The following is a 20339-nucleotide window of genomic DNA, read 5'->3' as shown; positions in this document are numbered from 1 at the left end:
AGGTAGGAGGCTAGCGAGAGGGGGGCGGTGCAGGTAGGAGGCTAGCGAGAGGGGGGCGGTGCAGGTAGGAGGCTAGCGAGAGGGGGGCGGTGCAGGTAGGAGGCTAGCGAGAGGGGGGCGGTGCAGGTAGGAGGCTAGCGAGAGGGGGGCGGTGCAGGTAGGAGGCTAGCGAGAGGGGGGCGGTGCAGGTAGGAGGCTAGCGAGAGGGGGGCGGTGCAGGTAGGAGGCTAGCGAGAGGGGGGCGGTGCAGGTAGGAGGCTAGCGAGAGGGGGCAGTATAGGAGGATAGTGACAGTGGGGGGCAGTATAGTAGGATAGTGACAGTGTCGGGGGGGACAGTATGGGAGGATAGTGACAGTATGGGAGGATAGTGACAGTGAGTGGGGGGGCAGTATAGGAGGATAGTGACAGTGTGTGTGGGGGGGCAGTATAGGAGGATAGTGAAAGTGTGTGTGGGGGGGCAGTATAGGAGGATAGTGACAGTGTGTGTGGGGGGGCAGTATAGGAGGATAGTGACAGTGTGTGTGGGGGGGCAGTATAGGAGAATAGTGACAGTGTGTGTGGGGGGGCAGTATAGGAGGATAGTGACAGTGTGTGTGGGGGGGCAGTATAGGAGGATAGTGACAGTGTGTGTGGGGGGCAGTATAGGAGGATAGTGACAGTGTGTGTGGGGGGGCAGTATAGGAGGATAGTGACAGTGTGTGTGGGGGGGCAGTATAGGAGGATAGTGACAGTGTGTGTGGGGGGGCAGTATAGGAGGATAGTGACAGTGTGTGTGGGGGGGCAGTATAGGAGGATAGTGACAGTGTGTGTGGGGGGGCAGTATAGGAGGATAGTGACAGTGTGTGTGGGGGGGCAGTATAGGAGGATAGTGACAGTGTGTGTGGGGGGGCAGTATAGGAGGATAGTGACAGTGTGTGTGGGGGGGCAGTATAGGAGGATAGTGACAGTGTGTGTGGGGGGGCAGTATAGGAGGATAGTGACAGTGTGTGTGGGGGGGCAGTATAGGAGGATAGTGACAGTGTGTGTGGGGGGGCAGTATAGGAGGATAGTGACAGTGTGTGTGGGGGGGCAGTATAGGAGGATAGTGACAGTGTGTGTGGGGGGGCAGTATAGGAGGATAGTGACAGTGTGTGTGGGGGGGCAGTATAGGAGGATAGTGACAGTGTGTGTGGGGGGGCAGTATAGGAGGATAGTGACAGTGTGTGTGGGGGGGCAGTATAGGAGGATAGTGACAGTGTGTGTGGGGGGGCAGTATAGGAGGATAGTGACAGTGTGTGTGGGGGGGCAGTATAGGAGGATAGTGACAGTGTGTGTGGGGGGGCAGTATAGGAGAATAGTGACAGTGTGTGGGGGGGGCAGTATAGGAGGATAGTGACAGTGTGTGTGGGGGGGCAGTATAGGAGGATAGTGACAGTGTGTGTGGGGGGGCAGTATAGGAGGATAGTGACAGTGTGTGTGGGGGGGCAGTATAGGAGGATAGTGACAGTGTGTGTGGGGGGGCAGTATAGGAGGATAGTGACAGTGTGTGTGGGGGGGCAGTATAGGAGGATAGTGACAGTGTGTGTGGGGGGGCAGTATAGGAGGATAGTGACAGTGTGTGTGGGGGCAGTATAGGAGGATAGTGAGTGTGTGGGGGGCAGTATAGGAGGATAGTGAGTGTGTGGGGGGGCAGTATAGGAGGATAGTGAGTGTGTGGGGGGGCAGTATAGGAGGATAGTGAGTGTGTGGGGGGGCAGTATAGGAGGATAGTGAGTGTGTGGGGGGGCAGTATAGGAGGATAGTGAGTGTGGGGGGCAGTATAGGAGGATAGTGACAGTGTAGGGGGCAGTATAGGAGGATAGTGACAGTATGTAGGGGGCAGTATAGGAGGATAGTGACAGTGTGTAGGGGGCAGTATAGGAGGATAGTGACAGTGTGTAGGGGGCAGTATAGGAGGATAGTGACAGTGTGTAGGGGGCAGTATAGGAGGATAGTGACAGTGTGTGGGGGGGCAGTATAGGAGGATAGTGACAGTGTGTGGGGGGGCAGTATAGGAGGATAGTGACAGTGTGTGGGGGGGCAGTATAGGAGGATAGTGACAGTGTGTGGGGGGGCAGTATAGGAGGATAGTGACAGTGTGTGGGGGGGCAGTATAGGAGGATAGTGACAGTGTGTGTGGGGGGGCAGTATAGGAGAATAGTGACAGTGTGTGGGGGGGGCAGTATAGGAGGATAGTGACAGTGTGTGTGGGGGGGCAGTATAGGAGGATAGTGACAGTGTGTGTGGGGGGGCAGTATAGGAGGATAGTGACAGTGTGTGTGGGGGGGCAGTATAGGAGGATAGTGACAGTGTGTGTGGGGGGGCAGTATAGGAGGATAGTGACAGTGTGTGGGGGGGCAGTATAGGAGGATAGTGACAGTGTGTGGGGGGGCAGTATAGGAGGATAGTGACAGTGTGTGGGGGGGGGGCAGTATAGGAGGATAGTGACAGTGTGTGTGGGGGGGCAGTATAGGAGGATAGTGACAGTGTGTGTGGGGGGGCAGTATAGGAGGATAGTGACAGTGTGTGTGGGGGGGCAGTATAGGAGGATAGTGACAGTGTGTGTGGGGGGGCAGTATAGGAGGATAGTGACAGTGTGTGGGGGGGGGCAGTATAGGAGGATAGTGACAGTGTGTGGGGGGGGGCAGTATAGGAGGATAGTGACAGTGTGTGTGGGGGGGCAGTATAGGAGGATAGTGACAGTGTGTGTGGGGGGGCAGTATAGGAGAATAGTGACAGTGTGTGGGGGGGGCAGTATAGGAGGATAGTGACAGTGTGTGTGGGGGGGCAGTATAGGAGGATAGTGACAGTGTGTGTGGGGGGGCAGTATAGGAGGATAGTGACAGTGTGTGTGGGGGGGCAGTATAGGAGGATAGTGACAGTGTGTGTGGGGGGGCAGTATAGGAGGATAGTGACAGTGTGTGTGGGGGGGCAGTATAGGAGGATAGTGACAGTGTGTGTGGGGGGGCAGTATAGGAGGATAGTGACAGTGTGTGTGGGGGGGCAGTATAGGAGGATAGTGACAGTGTGTGTGGGGGGGCAGTATAGGAGGATAGTGACAGTGTGTGTGGGGGGGCAGTATAGGAGGATAGTGACAGTGTGTGTGGGGGGGCAGTATAGGAGGATAGTGACAGTGTGTGTGGGGGGGCAGTATAGGAGGATAGTGAGTGTGTGTGGGGGCAGTATAGGAGGATAGTGAGTGTGTGTGGGGGCAGTATAGGAGGATAGTGAGTGTGTGTGGGGGCAGTATAGGAGGATAGTGAGTGTGTGGGGGGGCAGTATAGGAGGATAGTGAGTGTGTGGGGGGGCAGTATAGGAGGATAGTGAGTGTGTGGGGGGGCAGTATAGGAGGATAGTGAGTGTGTGGGGGGGCAGTATAGGAGGATAGTGAGTGTGGGGGGCAGTATAGGAGGATAGTGACAGTGTAGGGGGCAGTATAGGAGGATAGTGACAGTATGTAGGGGGCAGTATAGGAGGATAGTGACAGTGTGTAGGGGGCAGTATAGGAGGATAGTGACAGTGTGTAGGGGGCAGTATAGGAGGATAGTGACAGTGTGTAGGGGGCAGTATAGGAGGATAGTGACAGTGTGTGGGGGGGCAGTATAGGAGGATAGTGACAGTGTGTGGGGGGGCAGTATAGGAGGATAGTGACAGTGTGTGGGGGGGCAGTATAGGAGGATAGTGACAGTGTGTGGGGGGGCAGTATAGGAGGATAGTGACAGTGTGTGGGGGGGCAGTATAGGAGGATAGTGACAGTGTGTGGGGGGGCAGTATAGGAGGATAGTGACAGTGTGTGTGGGGGGGCAGTATAGGAGAATAGTGACAGTGTGTGGGGGGGGCAGTATAGGAGGATAGTGACAGTGTGTGTGGGGGGGCAGTATAGGAGGATAGTGACAGTGTGTGTGGGGGGGCAGTATAGGAGGATAGTGACAGTGTGTGTGGGGGGGCAGTATAGGAGGATAGTGACAGTGTGTGTGGGGGGGCAGTATAGGAGGATAGTGAGTGTGTGTGGGGGGGCAGTATAGGAGGATAGTGAGTGTGTGTGGGGGCAGTATAGGAGGATAGTGAGTGTGTGGGGGGGCAGTATAGGAGGATAGTGAGTGTGTGGGGGGGCAGTATAGGAGGATAGTGAGTGTGTGGGGGGGCAGTATAGGAGGATAGTGAGTGTGTGGGGGGGCAGTATAGGAGGATAGTGAGTGTGGGGGGCAGTATAGGAGGATAGTGACAGTGTAGGGGGCAGTATAGGAGGATAGTGACAGTATGTAGGGGGCAGTATAGGAGGATAGTGACAGTGTGTAGGGGGCAGTATAGGAGGATAGTGACAGTGTGTAGGGGGCAGTATAGGAGGATAGTGACAGTGTGTGGGGGGCAGTATAGGAGGATAGTGACAGTGTGTGGGGGGGGCAGTATAGGAGGATAGTGACAGTGTGTGGGGGGGCAGTATAGGAGGATAGTGACAGTGTGTGGGGGGGCAGTATAGGAGGATAGTGACAGTGTGTGGGGGGGGCAGTATAGGAGGATAGTGACAGTGTGTGGGGGGGCAGTATAGGAGGATAGTGACAGTGTGTGTGGGGGGCAGTATGGGAGGATAGTGACAGTGTAGGGGGGGACAGTATAGGAGGATAGTGACAGTGTAGGGGGCAGTATAGGAGGATATTGACAGTGTAGGGGGGGCAGTATAGGAGGATAGTGACAGTGTAGGGGGGCAGTATAGGAGGATAGTGACAGTGTAGGGGGGGCAGTATAGGAGGATAGTGACAGTGTGTGGGGGGGCAGTATAGGAGGATAGTGACAGTGTGTGGGGGGGCAGTATAGGAGGATAGTGACAGTGTGTGGGGGGGGCAGTATAGGAGGATAGTGACAGTGTGTGGGGGGGGGCAGTATAGGAGGATAGTGACAGTGTGTGTGGGGGGGCAGTATAGGAGGATAGTGACAGTGTGTGGGGCAGTATAGGAGAATAGTGACAGTGTAGGGGGTAGTATAGGAGGATAGTGACAGTGTAGGGGGGGCAGTATAGGAGGATAGTGACAGTGTAGGGGGGCAGTATAGGAGGATAGTGACAGTGTAGGGGGGGCAGTATAGGAGGATAGTGACAGTGTGGGGGGGGGCAGTATAGGAGGATAGTGACAGTGTGTGGGGGGGCAGTATAGGAGGATAGTGACAGTGTGTGGGGGGGCAGTATAGGAGGATAGTGACAGTGTGTGGGGGGGCAGTATAGGAGGATAGTGACAGTGTGTGGGGGGGCAGTATAGGAGGATAGTGACAGTGTGTGGGGAGGGCAGTATAGGAGGATAGTGACAGTGTGTGTGGGGGGCAGTATGGGAGGATAGTGACAGTGTAGGGGGGGACAGTATAGGAGGATAGTGACAGTGTAGGGGGCAGTATAGGAGGATATTGACAGTGTAGGGGGGGCAGTATAGGAGGATAGTGACAGTGTAGGGGGGGCAGTATAGGAGGATAGTGACAGTGTAGGGGGGGGCAGTATAGGAGGATAGTGACAGTGTAGGGGGGGCAGTATAGGAGGATAGTGACAGTGTAGGGGGGCAGTATAGGAGGATAGTGACAGTGTGTAGGGGGCAGTATAGGAGGATAGTGACAGTGTAGGGGGGCAGTATAGGAGGATAGTGACAGTGTAGGGGGGGCAGTATAGGAGGATAGTGACAGTGTAGGGGGGGCAGTATAGGAGGATAGTGACAGTGTAGGGGGGGCAGTATAGGAGGATAGTGACAGTGTAGGGGGGGCAGTATAGGAGGATAGTGACAGTGTAGGGGGGCAGTATAGGAGGATAGTGACAGTGTAGGGGGGCAGTATAGGAGGATAGTGACAGTGTAGGGGGGCAGTATAGGAGGATAGTGACAGTGTAGGGGGGCAGTATAGGAGGATAGTGACAGTGTAGGGGGGCAGTATAGGAGGATAGTGACAGTGTAGGGGGGCAGTATAGGAGGATAGTGACAGTGTAGGGGGGCAGTATAGGATAGTGACAGTGTGTGGGGGGGCAGTATAGGAGGATAGTGACAGTGTGTGGGGGGGCAGTATAGGAGGATAGTGACAGTGTGTGGGGGGGCAGTATAGGAGGATAGTGACAGTGTGTGGGGGGGCAGTATAGGAGGATAGTGACAGTGTGTGGGGGGGCAGAATAGGAGGATAGTGACAGTGTGTGGGGGGGCAGTATAGGTGGATAGTGACAATGTGTGGGGGGGCAGTATAGGAGGATAGTGACAGTGTGTGGGGGGGCAGTATAGGAGGATAGTGACAGTGTGTGGGGGGGCAGTATAGGAGGATAGTGACAGTGTGTGGGGGGGCAGTATAGGAGGATAGTGACAGTGTAGGGGGGGACAGTATGGGAGGATAGTGACAGTGTGGGGGGGCAGTATAGAAGGATAGTGAGTGTGTGGGGGGGCAGTATGGGAGGACAGTGACAGTGTCGGGGGGGGGACAGTATGGGAGGACAGTGACAGTGTCGGGGGGGGACAGTATGGGAGGACAGTGACAGTGTCGGGGGGGACAGTATGGGAGGATAGTGACAGTGTGGGGGGGGGCAGTATAGGAGGATAGTGACAGTGTGGGGGGGGGCAGTATAGGAGGATAGTGACAGTGTGTGGGGGGCAGTATAGGAGGATAGTGACAGTGTGTGGGGGGGGCAGTATAGGAGGATAGTGACTGTGTGGGGGGGGCAGTATAGGAGGATAGTGACAGTGTGTGGGGGGGCAGTACAGGAGGATAGTGACAGTGTGTGGGGGGGCAGTACAGGAGGATAGTGACAGTGTGTGGGGGGCAGTATAGGAGGATAGTGACAGTGTGTGGGGGGGCAGTATAGGAGGATAGTGACAGTGTGTGGGGGGGCAGTATAGGAGGATAGTGACAGTGTGTGGGGGGGCAGTATAGGAGGATAGTGACAGTGTGTGGGGGGGCAGTATAGGAGGATAGTGACAGTGTGTAGGGGGCAGTATAGGAGGATAGTGACAGTGTGTGGGGGGGCAGTATAGGAGGATAGTGACAGTGTGTGGGGGGGGGGGGCAGTATAGGATGATACTGACAGTGAGTGGGGGCACTTTATGAGGAAACTCTCCAGTATATATGAGTGATAACATGGGAGGAGCCGCTATAGGAGCACGGCCTGCAGCAGCAGTTGTGGATACTCACGAAGCCATGCAGGTGCTGGATGTGTCTGAGCTCCTAACTCCGCTGTGTCTCTCAGCTTTACAAACAGAAAGTGTCACAGCCCAACAGTCTGAACGAGAAACACTTCCGGGTTTCTAGGGTCGCCGCGCACAACACTAGAGGCTGCTCTTACACAGTATACACAACACTCCTTATTGATGATCTTCGGAAATATGGCGACAGTCGGCAAAATGTATGAATGTAGTGTACGGCTTCCCATGTGCTCAGGACAGCACATATAGAAAGGAGATTGTTATGCTTAGAGATGTATCAGCTTCTGATACAACCGTGCTCCACCTGTTACACCGCTGCTGCACTACCACAACATCACATTGTCTGAAAGATCAGGATTTGCTTGCACAATAGTCTTTATGCTGAGGATACATAGTGACAAAAGTATGCACCAGTTTTCAATCTGTTTTGTGTTCGTATTTTGTTCACGTGTTTGTCTTCGTAATGTTCGTGTTTATTCAATGGTCAGGTTTTTCTTCACGTCTCCAAAAAAGAAAAAAAACTGATCAATGAATGTGATACAGGTGTGAAAGAAAAATGGATTCAAATACAATGCTGAAACAAAACTGAAATGTTTGCTTTTTTTTGTCATAGATTTGCCTGTGTGAATGAGCCCTTAAGGCCGGTGACACACGTGGCGTTTTTGTTGTGTTTCTGTTGCAATTTCAAACAGATACGATTTTGCACATGCATTTTTCAAATGTTTGTTCGCGTTTTTAAAAACGCAATGCTTGATGTGCAGTAATTGCATGCAGCTGTGTCTCTTGTAAAAACGCAGTAATCTTGTTCTCCCTGATGCTTGCGCAAGTAATTGCATGCGTTTCATAACACAGACGACAAACGCATGCATTTTCCAAAAACGCAACCGCTTTGAAAAAGCCCATACGCAAACCTGATACGTTTTTCCAGGATGCAAAAACACAATGTAAATAACGCAACAAAAAAAAATAATTGTTTGTATGATGAAAAATAATACAATTTTCCAATATACTTTCTGTATCAATTCCTCACAGTTTTCTACATCTCTGCTTGCTTTCCTTCTATGTTTACTTCCAGTGGACGGAAATCTGACCATGGTCAAGTGCACAGCTCGTTAGTATCACAGAGAGTAATCAGAGCTGTGTGATCATGGTCAGATTTCTGTCCACTGCAAATAAACAATGAAGCTTTCTATATATATTGGCGGCGCTTTCACACGATGTGGTGCGTCACGTTTTTTGATGCGTTTTTGACGCATTCCAAAGGCTTCAGCCTTGATCACATACTTAGGTTACATTGCGTTTCCACTGCATTCCCTAAAACGCAATGTAACCTCAGCATGTGATCAAGGCTGTAGGCTTTGGAATGTGTCAAAAAACGCGACACAATGCATCGTGTGAAAACGCCCTGACAAAATGCAGAAAACCATAAAGAATTAATGCAGAAAGTACATTGCAAATTTGTATAACTTTTCATTATTCAAACATATCAATAACATGTTGAAATGGGAATACCCCTTTAAGGCTAGGTTCACATTCTGTACTGTGCCATACATTGTAAGGAATTTTCGGGGGGATTCCATTGATCCTTCCAACCTATGGCACAGACGTATACCACTGTTTGCTGATACGTCCCCTCATCCCCTGGTAATGGGGGGGGGGGGGAGTGTACACCGGCAGCAACCCTCCTCTTCTCCAGCGCACTGACACATGTTTGTGTGAATGTACCATAAGGCTGGTAACACACGTGGCGTTTTTGCTGCGTTTTTTTTTTTTTCATTTTTGCATCCTTAAAAAGCGCATCATATTTGTATATTGGCTTTTTCAATGGGTTTTGGTTTAAAGTGTCTTAACTTGGCGTTTTCTCCTCTGCGTTTATGAGGTGCGTTTTCATAGCATTTTTTAAAAACTAAGTTGTTTGTGGTCTGCATTTTGAAATGCATGTGATTACATGCACAAACAGCAGGGAGAAGATCACTGCGTTTTTACAAATTCCAAAAGACACAGCAATTACCGCACATCAAGCATTGCGTTAAAAAATGTGATCAAACATTTGAACAATGTTCGATGCATTCAAAAATACCATGAGTGTCACCGGCTTAAGGCCGGCGCCACGCGCTTTGCGTTTGCAAACGCAGACAAAGTCGCGCCCACCGGGCGGGCCTCGGCCCGATAGCATCGGCGTTTCTATGGAAACGCCTGCGATCGGGAACGAGCCGCCGGTGTTTTGCGTTAATTTAACGCGAAACACCGGCGGCTCGTTCCCGATCGCAGGCGTTTCCATAGAAACGCCAATGCGATCGGGCCGAGGCCCGCCCCGGTGGGTGCGACTTTGTCTGCGTTTGCAAGCGCAGACAAAGCGCTACGTGTGGCGCCAGCCTAAGGCCAGTTAAATTGCGTTTTTCCATCCTTGTAAAATGCATCAGTTTTGCATATTGGCTTTTTAAATGTGTTTTTGGAGAAAGTGTCTTAACTTTGCTTTTTCTTGTATTTTTTCATTGCGTTTTCAAAGTGGTTGCATTTTTGAAACCGCATGTGATTACGTGAACAAACAGCAGGGAGAACAAGATAACTGCGTTTTTATTCCAAATTCCAAGAAGCACAGATTTCAATTCAATTCAATTAAAGCACATCGAGCAAGCAAACATTTCCAAAAAGGCATGCATAAAAACGGCATGTGTGTGGCCTAATGCATAGTTAGGAGCCAGAAAGATTGTTTTATAGCAACAGTAATTTTATACATGCAAATCTATTTCCCAGGTAAAAAAAATATTAAAAAGAGGAAAAATATTAGGGACTGTGTCCAAAAGAAGGTAAATGTCTCATTGATATGGTCAAAATACTATAAAGAAAAGCCCAAACATCATTCAGCACTATTTTGTGACTTTTTATGCAAGTATTCTGGTCTGACACGCTGAATTTCCCCATTGTCTGTTTACAGCAGTTGCACATTGCTGTAAGAGGCAAAGCAAGTTTTGAATGGGAATTACCCATGTTATCTTTATTTTGACTCACCTGCAGAATGAAGGTATTTTTAAGCAGTGACTCATTCTTCCTGCGGACAAGAAAATGTGGTTTCTACATGACATTTAGATTGTTTTCATGCACAATAGACACAGGGGGAGATTTATCATTAGTCAGGCTTCTTGCGTCAGTTCTTTAAACTGTTTTAGGCTACATTCACACTGACAAATGGAGGACGTAAATACGGCCGATATACGTCCTCCATAGACGGCAATGGGCGCACGGCGCCCTACGGGAGCGGTATGGTGCCGCACACGTGCAGCACCGTACCGCTCCGTACCCGGAAAAAGATAGGACCTGTCCTATCTTTCTCCGTAGTACGGCGCCGTGTGCCATTACTTCCTATGGAGAGGGGCGGGGGTGAGCTGCGCTCACCTCCTCCTCCTCCTCTCCTCGTACACTGCCGTTGCCCGCTACGGTACGGTACGGGCGGGCAACGGCAGTGTGAATATAGCCTTAAAGGGGTATTATCATGAAGACAAGTATGTTACATCTACTCAGGATAACAAAATAACACATTCTCTAATTCACTGTTATTAACAAAAATGCAGCATTTCACAGATATAAGTCCAACCTGTCTCTATCAGTCCTGCTGTACACTATTTCAGTTGCCCCTAGACATGACGCAGTAACTCCTGACTTGGGGTCGGGTGTCATCTTGGATTAGATGACAGATTTCTGTCTGTCTCTGCTGTGTGGCTGTAGCCCGCCCCCTGCATGGAGCTCAGAGACACTTACTAATCACTTCCTGCCAGGACATCTTGAGCAGAGAGACAGGTTGCAAACTACAAGCTACAAGTAGATAAGTGATCTGGAGGAAGGGGGAGGCAGGCACATGGCTGTGAGGTGTAGCAGAGCTCACAGTGTAACAGTGCAATGTTCTATCAGCCTCTTTGTAATCATCTCATGCATCTCTAATCTGTCTCATCTCTCTTTCTATGTGTCAGTGTGTTAGTACAATGTCAGAAGCCAGGTGAAAGTGCATATTCACCTTGTACACTGATAATGTATCCACATTGTCACCCCACAAAACTAGATGGGTCATAATTTGTCTGCTCCGCCCCCACACCCTGGGATTTTGCATAGAGCAGCCGAGGGAGAGATAGGAGCTAAAACAGTAATAACACTGAGTACATATTTAAAGTAAAGGGTTATGATCTTTGTGTTAACATCACTAGATGTAGAAATATGAGAATTTCCCCTTCACCACGACGGCACCAACCAGAGAGAGGGATCCGCCCCCAGGGACAGGAAACCTGAGCATAAAAACATGCTCCTCCTATTCTGCCTCAGTGGTTTCCTGTCCCTGGAAGGGACCTGAGCGTGGGCTGAAGGAACCTCTGGTTGGTTCCGTCGGGTGCCCACAGTTTCTGCTTACCGAGGGGCGCGTCGCGTCTCTCTGCGGGAAAGCCGGCTCCACGTGGACCTCTCCTCCTGTCCTGCGCCTCGCCGGATGCGCTGTTGTGCGGATGCACGCGACCGGAAGTGGTCACTCTTCACTTCCGGGTCGCATCGGTACTGCCGGAACGGAGGTGGACAACGTGAGGGCAGGGGAGAGAACCCCGGTGAGTTAACCACCGGGGTAATTTTTGAGCAGGCTGGGCTCGTTCAGTGCATATGTGTATATGCAATAAGATCGAGCCGACAAAGTAGGAACCGGAAGGGGGCGTGGCCTGGCTGGATTTTTTTCACATTTAAGCGCCATGCAACAGTAAGCATTTGGTGCTTTGCAGCTCAGGCCAGGAGAATGGCGGATAAGCGTGAGCTCCCTGAACCCCTGAAGAACCCAACTCCGGTAATGAAGGTGTGGTGAGTTACCCGATGGGGCATTTTTACTTACACACACTAATGTTCTGATTTTTAACGGTTTTAGGGAGAAGATACTCCCAAGAAAGCCACTAGGAAAACACACCACAGGGAATGTAGGATGTGCAGTAGGAAGTTGCCGTCTGGTTACGAAAAAAATACGTGTTCTTCCTGTATTGGGAAAATTATCTCAGAGGAATCCTCCTCATGGCTGGAGACCCTTCGTTCAGTAATTAGAGAAGAGGTCCAATTGACAGTAAAAGAAACGATTAATCCGGCACCTATATTACCGGATAAAAATCTTCCGGGTCCTTCCACTGTAACAGCTCTGGAAGACCGTTCAAACTCTGAAGAAGAGGGTATTATTCAGGATGAGACAACCTCTTCGCTCTCCGAGGAGGAATTGACGGGGCGTCCTTTATTCCTAAAGGAGGACACTGATCAGTTGTTAAAAATGATTAGAGCCACTATGGACATTGAGGAAAAGAGAGAGCCAAAATCAGTCCAGGACATTATGTTTGAAAGTTTAGCGGAAAAGAAAAAACGCACTTTTCCCATTCACAACACTATTTCCACATTAATTTCAAAGGAGTGGGAAAACCCTGACAAGAAATCATTTATTTCCAGAGCGATTAAAAGGAAATACCCTTTTGATTTGGATCATACTTCATCCTGGGGCCCTCCACCTAAAGTGGATGCTTCAATCATAAAAATGGCCCGTGGGGCTTTCCTACCCTTTGAAGATATTAGTTCCCTAAAGGATCCTCTAGATAGGAAAGCGGATGGATACCTTAAAAAAACTTGGGAATCTTCGACAAATGCGTTTAAACCGGCTGTGGCAGCCGCTTGCACGGCCCGAGCAGTACTGATGTGGTTAGGCCAATTGGGGAATGATATACAAAATAAAGTCCCTAGAGAAAATCTGCAGTCCTCTATTGCAAATATACAGAAAGGAGCAGCTCTTTTAGCAGACGCCTCGATTGATAGTCTAAGACTATCTGCAAGATCTGCGGCACTATCAAACTCTGCAAGAAGAGCCCTCTGGCTAAAAGACTGGTCGGGTGATTTGGCCTCTAGGAGCAGACTGTGTAATATACCCTGTAATGGAGATTTTTTATTCGGTCCCGTCCTGGATGATTTACTAGAAAAAGCGGGGGATAAGAGGAAAGGATTCCCTTCCCCTTATGTTCCCTATAAATCAAGATCCTTTCGGTCCTTTCGTAGGGCAAGGTTTGAAAGGAGAGAGAAAGACTCCAGACCAAATTCCTCCAGACCACAGAGGAATAGAGGGTTCTTATTTAACCAGTCTAGGAATCAGTCCAAACCGGCCCGTTCCCATCCACAATGACATGAGGCCCCAGGTAGGAGGAAGACTCTCCCTTTTCCTCCCGGCCTGGAAAACAATATCAGACAGCAACTGGATCCTAAGTACCATCTCACAAGGGATAACCTGGGACTTTACAACTCTCCCTCCTCAGAGATTCAGAATTACAAAAGTCCCGTCCGGAAAAGGTGGACTAGCAATGATGTCAGAAATTGCTACTCTTCTTTCCAAAAAGGTACTGTGTCAGGTACCGTCGGGGGAAAAGGGTCAAGGATTTTATTCAACTCTTTTCTGGGTGAAAAAACCCAACGGGTCATTAAGAGCTATAATAAACTTAAAGGGTTTAAATTCACATCTTCAGATCCCAAGTTTCAAAATGGAAACTTTAAAGTCTACGGTAAATCTGTTATTCCCAGGGTGTTTTATGGCGTCTATAGACCTGGCAGACGCTTATTACCATATTCCAATTCATCCGGAATACCAGAAGTACCTAAGACTTGCGGTTCAAGTAGATCAAAGGATCTTGCATTTCCAATTCAGAGCACTTCCCTTTGGCATAGCCATCGCACCAAGGGTTTTTACAAAGGTCATTTCAGAAATGGCAACCTTTATAAGAAAAGAGCTAGGTCTGTTCATCCCGTACTTAGACGATTTCCTACTAGTTGGTGCCTCAGAACAGGCAGTAAGGAACCAGGTAGACAGGGTATGCAGAATCCTAGATTTCTTAGGTTGGATCAGAAACCTAGAAAAATCTTATATAACCCCGTCAACACAAAAAAGTTTCCTGGGCGTACTGTTGGATTCCCAGTGTCAAAAATCTTTCCTTCCTCTAGAAAAACAAAAGAAAATTACAAAAGGAATAACCGACCTAATCTCCACTCCCGAAATCTCCATCAGAGGGGCCATGTCTCTTCTGGGTTGTCTAGTAGCAAGCATTCAGGCGGTCCCCTGGGCTCAGTATCATACAAGGGAACTCCAAAATTTTCTCCTCAGAACATGGGACAAGCGTCCAGCATCCCTAGACAAGAAAATAAGAATTCCCGACGCAGTACTAAAATCTCTAGACTGGTGGTTAGTCCCCCAAAACTTAACACAAGGTCTCCCATGGGTGTTAGACTGGGAAAGAATAATTACTACAGATGCCAGCCCCTGGGGATGGGGGGCCCAAGTAGTAGATCAGTCTTTTCAGGGCAGCTGGGAACCTCAGGAAGACGGCCTATCTTCCAATGCAAAAGAGTTATTGGCAGTACTAAAAGGGCTAAAAGTAGCACTTCCACTCTTGCGGGAACAGAAGGTGTTAGTAAGGTCAGACAACACCACTACTGTAGCCTACATAAACAAACAGGGAGGCACAAGAGGGTTACACCTAATGCAAATTACTTCTCAGATCTTTCAGTTGGCAGAAGTTCACTTCAAATCCCTAAACGCAGTACATATACGGGGTACAGAAAATGTCCAGGCAGACTTTCTGAGCCGAAATATTATCTCCCAAGGAGATTGGGCTCTGAACGAAAAAATATTCCACATGATAACAAAATTGTGGGGGTATCCGGAAGTGGACCTCTTCGCCAACAAAGGGAATCGGAAAGTAAAAAACTTTTTTTCCCTAAATCGCAGAGACCATCCCCTGGCCATAGATGCATTCTCCCAGAATTGGGGACACTACCATCTACTCTATGCCTTCCCTCCCATGGTGTTAATACCAAGAACAGTGGGGAAGATAAAGCGAGACAAAGCAAGAGTGATTCTCATTGCCCCATTTTGGCCACGCCGTGCTTGGTTTTCAAGTCTCAGGGATATGTCAATCGCAGACCCATGGATGCTGCCCGACAGGAAAGACTTGTTATTCCAGGGTCCTATCTGTCATCCTCAAGTGAAAGGGCTTCATTTAACGGCATGGCTCTTGAAAGGTTGATCCTACAAAATAGGGGACTTTCTTCTCGGGTAATATCCACTCTGCAGAATAGCAGGAAGCCTATCACCTACAAAATTTATTTTAGAACATGGAAGGCTTTCTTTTCATTTGTGGGAAATCACGATATACACATAGATAACCCAGACTTTAAGCTTATTCTAGACTTCTTACAGTTGGGGCTTGAGAAAGGGTTAAAACCAGCAACTTTGAAGGTTCAGGTGTCAGCCCTAGCAGCTCTTTATGACCAGGATATAGCTAGTCATCCCTGGATATCTAGATTTATTAGGGCCTCAGTGAAACTTCGTCCTTCTATTAGATCTAGGCTCCCCCCTTGGGACCTGTCATTGGTCCTGAAATCATTATCTGGTCCTCCATTTGAGCCTTTAGAAAGTATCCCAATTAAGCTTCTTACATTAAAATCAGTATTTTTAACAGCCATCACCTCGGCAAAGAGAGTAGGTGAGGTAGCGGCATTGTCATGTAGACCCCCCTACTTTTCTGTCCTACATGATAGGATTATTCTAAGACCCGACCCTGAGTTTCTTCCAAAAGTGGTCTCTAATTTTCATAGGTCCCAAGAGGTAATACTTCCATCATTTTGCACAAATCCTAGGTCAGAGGGTGAAAAATCTTTTCATAACCTTGATGTTAGACGTAGTATTCTCCAATACTTAGATGTTTCAAAATCCTGGAGAAAATCAGATAGTTTATTTGTTCTCTTTTCAGGAAGAAACAAAGGCTCCAAGGCTTCTTCTGCAACCATCGCCAGATGGATTAGAGTCACTATACAATTGGCTTACGAAGTGGCCGAGAAATCTGCCCCAGAGAATATTCACGCCCATTCTGTCCGGGCACTAGCCACCTCTTGGGCAGAATTCAGGCATGCCTCCTTAGACCAAATTTGTCAGGCTGCATGTTGGACTACCCCTCACACCTTCTTCAAACATTATCGGGTGAATGTGGCGGGGTCATCTGAACTTTCGTTTGGGAGGAAGGTTCTCTCCTCTGTTATCCCTCCCTAATACTTTTCTCTGAAAATCTCTCTGGTTGGTGCCGTCGTGGTGAAGGGGAAAACAGTAGTTACTCACCGGTAATGATGTTTCCTCGAACCACGACGGCACCTGGTATATTCCCACCCAGGGTGTTCTTTCCTAAAATCTATGTTTCTATAGGATAATTCACGGGTGTTGCAAAAAAAAAAAAATATATATATATATATAAATTACGCATACATGGAAAACGATATATAGATTTATATGTTTCTGATGTACTAATGATATGGCTCTTCCAAGTCTCTGTAAACACTGAGGCAGAATAGGAGGAGCATGTTTTTATGCTCAGGTTTCCTGTCCCTGGGGGCGGATCCCTCTCTCTGGTTGGTGCCGTCGTGGTTCGAGGAAACATCATTACCGGTGAGTAACTACTGTTTTTCTTTTGTGGGAAAACCCCTTTAACCCCTTAAGGATGCAGGTTTTTTCGCTCATTTCTCGCTCTCCACCTTCAAAAATCCATAACTTTTTCATTTTTACATGTACAGACCTGTGTGAGGGCTTATTTTGTGTGTAACAAATTTAACTTTCCCGTAATGTTATTTATTTTAACATGCCATGTACTGCGAAGCTGAAAAAAAATTCCAAATGTGGAAAAATTGAAAAAAAACCACGTACGTCACATTCTTGTGGGCTCAGCTTTTATGACTTTCACTGTGCACTCAAAATAACACCTCAGCTTTATTCTTTGGTTTGGTGCGATCGTGGTGATACCAAATTTATATAGGTTTTATTGTGTTTTAATACATTTTCAAAAATTAAACGAATGTGTACAAAAAAGAAAAATAATTTTTTGCCATCTTCTGAAGCTAATAACTTTTTCATACTTTGGCACACGGAGCTGTGTGAGGTGTAATTTTTTGCAAAATAAGCCTACCTTTACATTGCTACCATTTTTAGGTCTGTTCGACATTTTGATAATTTTTTATTTCATTTTTTATGTGATGTAAAAAGGTGTAAAAGTTGCATTTTGGACATTTGGGCGCCATTTCCCGTCTCGGAGGTCACCGCCGGCCGTAAACCGTTTTTATATTTTGATAGATCGGGCATTTTGGGACTCGGCGATACCTAATTTGTCTGTGATTTTTACTGTTTATTATGTTTTATATCAGTTCTAGCAAAAGGGGGGTGATTTGAATTTTTAATATTTTATTGACTTTTTTTTCCACTTTTTCTTAGACATTAGATGGTCAGATCGCTCCTACCATATACTGCAATACTTCTGTATTGCAATATATGGCATTTTTGCAGCTCATTCATTACAATGAGCCACTGGCTCATTGTAACGAATCTGCAGATGCCAGATAGCCTCAGGTCAAACGAAGACCCGAGGCTACCATGGCAACCGATCGCCACCCCCCGATGAGGTTCGGGGGCGCGGCGATCAGAATAAAGATGGCGGCGCCCGCACGCCGCCCTCTTTTAAATGCTGCCGGCGACTTTGCCGGTGGCAATGAAAGGGTTAATAGCCGCGATCGGTGCAAGCACCGACCGCGGTTATTAGCGGTGGGGGTTTGCTGCAATATGCAACAACCCCCACCTCTGTAAGAAGAGGACTCAGCCCGTGAGCCCTCTTCATACATTCCCTATACCTCTGCGCTGTAGAGCTACAGGGCAGAGCGTTAAGGGGTTAAGAGCTTTTTGTACACGCAATTTATCATAGTGGCATAGACTGCTTGATAAATGTGGCGTTTGAGGTGCATTTATTAGATCATTTTCTTTTTGATACTTTTTCTGTCGTAATGATGGATATGCATTTTTGATAAATCTGGCATAAGTAGGCTAAAGTAAAAAGTGGAGTAGGTAGACAAATGTTGCAAAATTGTAAAACATTTGTACGTCAGAAAACTAGCATAACTACAGTGATAAAATCTTCCATTAACTAGTACACACTTTTTGCTCTAATGTTGAATTTTGGGGTCCAGGTAATATATATTTTTATTGTAAATTGTACCGTATATACATGTACCGTACAAAAAATGTACTGAAACACCCTGACTCTGCTTATACTCGAGTCTATGAAAAAAAAACCCTCTCTGTACTCACCTTTCCGACGCCACTCCGCAAGTTGTCTTCTGAAGACCCTCTAAGCTGACACATTGGGGCTTATTTACTAAGGGTCGCGGATCGCACTTTCGGAGGACTGTTCACGTTTTTTTGGGTATTTGCGCAGCTTTGACAGGTATTTAACAGGGATTTGCGCTGGGATTGTGTCACACATGACCGGATTGTGGTGCAGCTACACTGGCTTTCATGCAACAGAAATTGGAGGGGGGGGGCGGAGGGCGGATCTGATTGATTCGGACTGAGCGCAGGATTTTAATTTAAAATTGTGTTGCAAGACAATGCACTTAGATTTACCAGGAAGTTGAAGGTGAGCTCCGTCGGACCTGAGCGGGGAAGCGACGCAAGCAGGATATCGGACACACAATCGGAGCCTGTGAATTGCGGCACAGTGCATTATCGTCGGACAATGCACTTTCTGTGAACTCCTCGGTAAATGTGCCTCAGTGGGGCAGATTTATCAAGCAGTCTGAAAGTCAGAATATTTCCAGTTGCCCATGGCAACCAATCACAGCTCAGCTTTCATTTCACCAGTGCTCATGAATATTTTAAAGGGGAGCTGTGATTGGTTGCCATGGGCAATTGGAAATATTCTGACTTTCAGACTGCTTGATAAATCTGCCCCAATGTGTGCACAGGTCTCCAGACTTGTCCTACACAACCCCCAAAACACACAGCACTATCCAAACAAAAACAAAATGCAGTTAGAATTGCTAGCCTCCGAATTGCGGCACAGTGCTTTATCGTCGAACAATGCACTTTCATTAACTCCGCATGACCAGGTAAGTAAATGTGACCCATGGCCGCTTGCCAACATCATAGTGTGTGCACCACCATTCGGAGCTTCAGAAGAGGACCTGCGGGGGGTGTCGAAAAGGTGAGTGCAAAATTTTATTTTATTTTTTTTTTTAATGGGCTGGGAATAGGTTGCTTCTGGTTTTATACTGATGGGGCAGGCACTGGCTAGATACTATGGGGAAGGGGGCTGCTGGCTATATACTATGGAGCAGGGACTGGATATTTACTTGGGGGGTTGCTGGCTATTGACTGGGTGTAGGCTGTGACCAATGCATTTCTTACCCTAGGTTTATATTCAAGTTAATAGGTTTTTTGTGTTAAAATTAGGTACCTTGGCTTATTCTTGGGTCGGTTTATACTACAGTATGTACGGTAATCCAAATATCATAGAATTGAGCCTGTGTTCACACATTGCTCTTGGAATGCATTTTGAATAGCAAAACATATGATACTAAATGCAGGCATTTATGTCTAAACTCAGGTTTCATATTTGAGTCTATCACATCAGTTCCTGCTTATACACGAATCCTGTGCAATTATAGCTCACCTTCCTATAACCCATATATAGCCCATAGTCCAGCACTATGCATCCTCACCCAGAAAGCTAAATAATAACCTTAAGCAATGACCTATATATCACATACTATCCCATGAGTGACGATGTGGGAAATTACTGAAAACATTTAACTACTATATACCAAGGTCTTTATTGTTTAATACATACTTTCAATATTATTATCTATAGCAGTGGTGGCGAACCTATGGCACGGGTGCCAGAGGTGGCACTCAGAGCCATTTCTGTGGGCACTCAGGCCATCACCCCAGGACAGAGTTCACCTAATAGGACCAAATCCACCAAATCTTCCTGCAGTCCCAGGCAACTTCAGAGATGCTGCTCTCAGTGCTATTTTAAAGCGACACTTCATTGACTGTTTGGAACTGCGGGAAAAGTGAGAAGGTGTTGACAGAACTGCAATATCTTTAGAGGTTCTCATTCAGGACCCAACATTCTTCCTCTACAAAGAGACCCTTGAGAGAAGCTACAATGATAGTCTGAATTTGTCCTCCTTATTTCAATTGTATTGGTTGCCTCAGGTGCCTGATACGATTGAAAGATGTGGAAAAGCAGGTAGCAATAAGTTACTGCTTAAAATGCCACTTGGCACTTCAGGGTAAATAAGTGGATTT

At 47.8% G+C, this 20339-nt stretch overlaps 1 protein-coding gene across 6 annotated transcripts in view; it reads right to left on the bottom strand.

Moving 5' to 3' along the window:
• Positions 1 to 20339, bottom strand: part of N4BP1 (NEDD4 binding protein 1) — a 69243-nt gene that overhangs the window by 34243 nt on the left and 14661 nt on the right. For 2 of the 6 annotated variants that reach the window (XM_072117157.1, XM_072117158.1), the window contains exon 1: positions 7164 to 7299. The exons of 1 other annotated variant lie outside the window; for it this stretch is intronic. The gene's annotated coding sequence lies outside the window, so the exon portion shown is untranslated. Of the gene's footprint in view, positions 1 to 7163; positions 7304 to 10186; positions 10227 to 20339 lie in introns of those variants that run through there. 3 more of the 6 variants (XM_072117155.1, XM_072117153.1, XM_072117156.1) reach the window with 3 other exon arrangements.

This window comes from Engystomops pustulosus, chromosome 7, assembly GCF_040894005.1.
Source record: "Engystomops pustulosus chromosome 7, aEngPut4.maternal, whole genome shotgun sequence".
Classification (NCBI taxonomy): domain Eukaryota; kingdom Metazoa; phylum Chordata; class Amphibia; order Anura; family Leptodactylidae; genus Engystomops; species Engystomops pustulosus.
Note: the sequence above shows the minus strand (reverse complement) of the source record. Positions and strands in the feature narration are given on the sequence as shown.